This window comes from Cydia splendana, chromosome 3, assembly GCF_910591565.1.
Source record: "Cydia splendana chromosome 3, ilCydSple1.2, whole genome shotgun sequence".
Classification (NCBI taxonomy): Eukaryota; Metazoa; Arthropoda; class Insecta; order Lepidoptera; family Tortricidae; genus Cydia; species Cydia splendana.
In genome coordinates, this window is record NC_085962.1 from 7324207 (window position 1) to 7329746 (window position 5540).

Consider the following 5540-nt stretch of genomic DNA (forward strand, 5'->3'; position numbering starts at 1 on the left):
CCCCGCTCAGTGGCGAAACTGAGGCAGCAGGGAAACTTTTGTCAGTCGTATTTACCACCACTGTGAAGTGTGAAATGCGGATGGTAATCTGGCCCACAGCGCAAAAGAGAAAGACGATCTTTTAGGAACTCTTTTTGCATCGAACTCGACCTTGAAAGACGACGGTAGCGCCCTACCGCCCACCATCCCGTAGTGTGAATACTCTATGCCAGAAACTTCTATCAAGCAGAGGGATATTCGGCGGGAGTTGCTATGCTTTCGTTTTATAAGGCAAGCGGGCCAAGTGCTTCAGAGTTGTGTCCAGTGTTAGCGCGTCTTACGTTAGGGGTCTCCTGTCGAAGTTACCATCTTATGGACTGTCCAATAGACTACCTATTATGCAAGTGGATCGCTAGCCCTTTGTCCGGCAGGCGCATATGAGCCGTAGTTGACGGAACCTGCTTCAATAGCTGCTGCTGCATATCTGTGACATGTTGTCTATCGACGACATTAATCGATATGTGGACTACTGAGGCTTCCTATACACTATACAGGATGGCTAAAAAATAACTACATTCCCGTTGCCAGGGAGGTTTTGGGATTATACTGAGTAACTTTTGCTACGGGACCAACCTCGAAATCGCGAAAAAAATAGTTTACCCTCCCATAGAAATTGGACCAGCCAAAATGTATGAAACAGCCAAATTTTTTTTCGCGACTTAGGGGTTGGTCCCATTTCGTTTCGGAGAGGGGGGGGGGGGGGGAGGCGCAAATTTGGTGCCTGCCCCGGGCGCCATATGACGTTCCTGGTACAAAAGCTGTTCATACTTCATAGTAATCCAGCGATAAAGCTGCTGGCATGATGGGCACTTTCACACCGGGTACGGCAGCCAATGATTTGTTTGTACACCTACATTTAATGTGTAAATAAACTTTGTTTAATTTTTTGGCAATAGTTGTTTTATTTACCCATTTATAAGGTGTACCCTTGTTTTGCCGACAAACTTTTCATCGAATATTATTTCATCGACAACGATTCATCGAAACGTTAGTACTAGTAATATTGTTTGGCGTTAATTTGTTTCATATACTATTTATTTCAATTTTTCTTAGTGCGTAGAAATACTATTCAACGAATATTACTTGATCGCTAATTCGTTTCAAATTATTTTAATTGGCACAACTACTAAACATTGCAATTCATTTGTTCGACGTATTACTTTAATACATTTTTATATGTCGTACTACACATTTATACATTTTTCTGTTGTAAGAATTTTAGATTTAGGTTAATGTTAGAACTGCGACCCCACACAGAAACGAACGGCTATCAAAGTCGGTTTAGGTTAGGTTAGAACTGCGACCCCACACAGAAACGAACTGCTTTCAAAGTAGGTTTAGGTTAGGTTAGAACTGCGACCCCACACAGAAACGAACGGCTTTTAAAGTAGGTTTAGGTTAGGTTAGAATTGCGACCCCACACAGAAACGAACGGCTTTCAAAGTAGGTTTAGGTTAGGTTAGAACTGCGACCCCACACAGAAACAAACGGCTTTCAAAGTAGGTTTAGGTTAGGTTAGAATTGCGACCCCACACAGAAACGAACGGCTTTCAAAGTAGGTTTAGGTTAGGTTAGAACTGCGACCCCACACAGAAACAAACGGCTTTCAAAGTAGGTTTAGGTTAGGTTAGAACTGCGATCCCACACAGAAACGAACGGCTATGAAAGTAGGTTTAGGTTAGGTTAGAACTGCGATCCCACACAGAAACGAACGGCTTTCAAAGTAGGTTTAGGTTAGGTTAGAACTGCGACCCTACACAGAAATGAACGGCTTAGTAAGTAAAATTATTGTTACCAATATATTTATAATTTGCCCAACATGAAAATGGCAGCCTTGTAAAATTATATCTTCAAAATTAGAGCACATAGCTATAATCCTCGGAGTAATTAACAATGGAGCCGCCATTAACAGGCGTTCCCCTCTGTCGAAAATAGGCGGCCAATGGTCAACCATATGTCAACCATATGGACTGACGTTTATCTGACATGACGTACCTATACATTTGATGTGCCCCTCCCCCGCAAAAAACGGCAGACTATTTTGTACCGAAAATTTTAGACATGGCGTCTCCGTTGGTTATATCCTCTAAGCTATAATCGCGCAGAGTGAGCCGACTGACGTGATTGCGTTTAGTTTCGTTAACGAAATATTACAAAATGAAATAATTTTACGCGTAATAAATTTTATTAAATACAATCCAAAATGAAATAAGAAAATCCGTAAAGAAATACCACGATATAAACTATATACAAAATAACTCAAGTACCAATTAAAAGTCCCCGATTTAAATTTACTAGTATCGATTCTTCGACGCCATAACTTGTCGATGAAATGAAAATACTTGAAACGTTGTCTTCGAAATAACATTCGATGAAATGTCTGTCGGCAATTCAAGGGTAAACCCATTTATAATATTCTCTCTAGCACAGAGCCGAAATTGTTAACTTATCTATAGAGTTTAGTAAACAAAAAAGACTTGACAACACCACAAGTGACGAGAATTGTCATTCTTGTATCTACCTAAATGGAATTTAACATAGTTTTTAATATTCAACATTAGTTATTGGCGTATTGAGTCTGACCGCAGTTATAGTCACTAAAGTAGACTTATTAGCATAATAGAGCATTTAGGAATATTCTTATTTGACCTTTTCACCGCCAGACTCACTAGACGCGTCCTTAAGACGCGTCTTTTCATACAAACGTAGTCCACATTTTTCTCTCTGGATAATAACATTAAATATTTTGATACAATTTGTTGTATATCATATCAACATCAACTACAGCCATGCCCCTACGGTTGTTCTTTTTTTTAAATTTTTAATTATTATAAGAGTTAGAAGCATTTAAAAATTTGTATGTAATCTGTCTTCCGCTCCTAATTTTTACAATAATCAAAAATTCGAACGTAGGGGCATAGTTATAGCCATAGGCTATATGGTTAATATACATTAAATTATGTAAAGATATTTTCCATAATGTCAATATCCAGAGAGGAAAATGAGGACTACGTTTGTATGGAGAAGCGGAAGCGGCCATCTCCCTTTCCTCTTAAGTAAGAACGTGCCTAAAATGTTTTTATTACCTATGTTTTTATTACCTATGCTTTCATTGTACTATACTGCATATGAGTCGGATTTTACATTTAGAAGCTATAATATCACAAATTTTGTACGCATAAGGCTAAAATGAAAAATAAGAATAAGTGACACCTACATTGAAGCATGCCCGGGAATGGTGTTCTGTGTGAAGATTATCCGTCTTGAATGTTTACTAGTCTCTACTTGTATAGAAATATAGGTAAATTAGGTAGGTATTTGTGTGATAGTAAAACATAGTAATAGGCGAAATATGTATTTATTATGCTTATTAAGAGCCGGTTTTGTGCATGCTTGCATGCTTAGGAAGTTTTTTAGGAGCGTCTTCTCTAATTTTTCCCTTGATCCACGAGAAGTTTTCTGGAAGAAAAAGAAGGAAATAAGTAAAAGTAGGTTCATGTGGCAGCGATGGAGTAAGTATTTTCACATGAGTGCAGTCTAGTGCACTCAAGATATATACTAAACAATCGCCAGGAATAATATCCATTAAACAAGGCAGCACATTAGAACTAGGTGCCTTAGTTAAACCTAATAAGTATTGCATTCCCAGATTATATATCCCAGAGATAACTACTTATCATACATAACTATCAAACAATGGGTAGGTACATATCTCAATGCATAATACAGCCGCACTCATACTTATTCAAAAAAGGAAAAGTTACTAAGACAGTCCTTGTGGAAAGTCACAGTTTTTTATGTCTAATACTTAATTCAGTGCTCAAAAGAACTTACCTTCTGTTTACAGCATCTACAAACTGCTCGAGGTTCAGGCTTACAGTAGTGTGGCCAATCCAGTCAGTAGTGCTCCAATGGACAAGCCATGATCTTGACTAGTCCCACATTGGTAGTTAATTGCCATCAGCTAGCAGGTATAACTGTTACACACCAGCAGCAGCAGCAGCTGCTGCTGGTGTAGGTGTGCTGCTGGTGTGGTGTATACTGTTAGAACCTAAAACAAATAAGTACCTAATTACAGTACCGGCCAATAATATATCACCTCCATGCTTTTACGGTATAACTTTTTATTATATTTGTGAGTGACTTCCACAGCTTTAGGTAGTTTAGTAGTATTCCTTGTCCAGTGATGTGAAAAATTGGTCTATGTAATGATTTTTTCATAGAGGTTTTTTGTTTTAATGTATGGTCAACTTCATTATTTTTAAAGAGCTTTTTTAGTAATATGCTGAGTCTCTTATTGTAGTTCACAGTATTTCAGTATTCATAATATCTTATACCTTTAAACGAGCAATTCTTGTATAATTATTTATTTATATGTATATATATTTCGGGGATATCGGAAACGGCTCCAACGATTTCGATGAAATTTGCTATATGGGGGTTTTCGGGGGCGAAAAATCAATCTAGCTAGGTCTCATCTCTGGAAAAACATGCATATTTATATAAAATGACTAGTAAAATATGAAATCTACAAACTAACCTACTACAAGTTCATACAAAAACACACAAAGGTGATATGTTATTGACCGGTACTGTAAATCTAATTTTGTCAAGTAGATTTTCCCCCTGGAGGTTAGGATATGAATGTTGAAGTAAATAGTAGCTTAAGTAACCTCTGTTAGTAGGTTAGTAGCATAAGTAAGAGATTGTACAACAGATATCTTAACATACTAACTTTTACATATAATAATGAGGCCGGTACCTAGTATTGAAGAGTTTAGTAGCATTGTCATTAAGACGTCTGTTTTACATAGAATCAATGATTTCAAATATAATAGGGTCTATGCATAGAATACATATTAACTTTATAAGAAACACTGCAATTTTATAGCTTTACCTTTGAGATGTTTTGGTAGGTAACCCATCACCGTTTTGAAGCTCGGCGTTAAATTCGGCACATAAGTAAATGCACTGCACACTCCTTACGCACTCTGTAAATATGCCGAAACTCTTCGTCCGTCATATCAAATGGGCTGCAAGTGTTTCTTAAAGCTGTTTACGATATTTTTCTTCAACAGCAGCCGCGAGTAGGAATAATAAAATTTGACTTCCCTGCGAAGAAAATATTGACAATATTATATACAGCGGAACATTGTAACTAATAACTCTCAATATAATCATAGAAAAACTGATATTTACCTGTAATTTATACCTTAAAATATGATTATTCACTACTTTTGCTTTCACGACAAGGCTTATCGTCATCTAAGAAGCACGTAGTTAAAATTAACTAAGTTGAACTGTCAAAATGGGACAATCTGTCAAATTATCCACATCTTATCCAACGACCATGTTATGCAAATTGTCTTCTATCATCTACCGCTGTCAAATGTGGATAACTCCATATATCGTCTGCAACCATAGTATGGATGATAAAACCGACGATAACGGCCGTTTTATCCACACCTATTGCGTGATAACTACCTTGTCGTACAACCTTG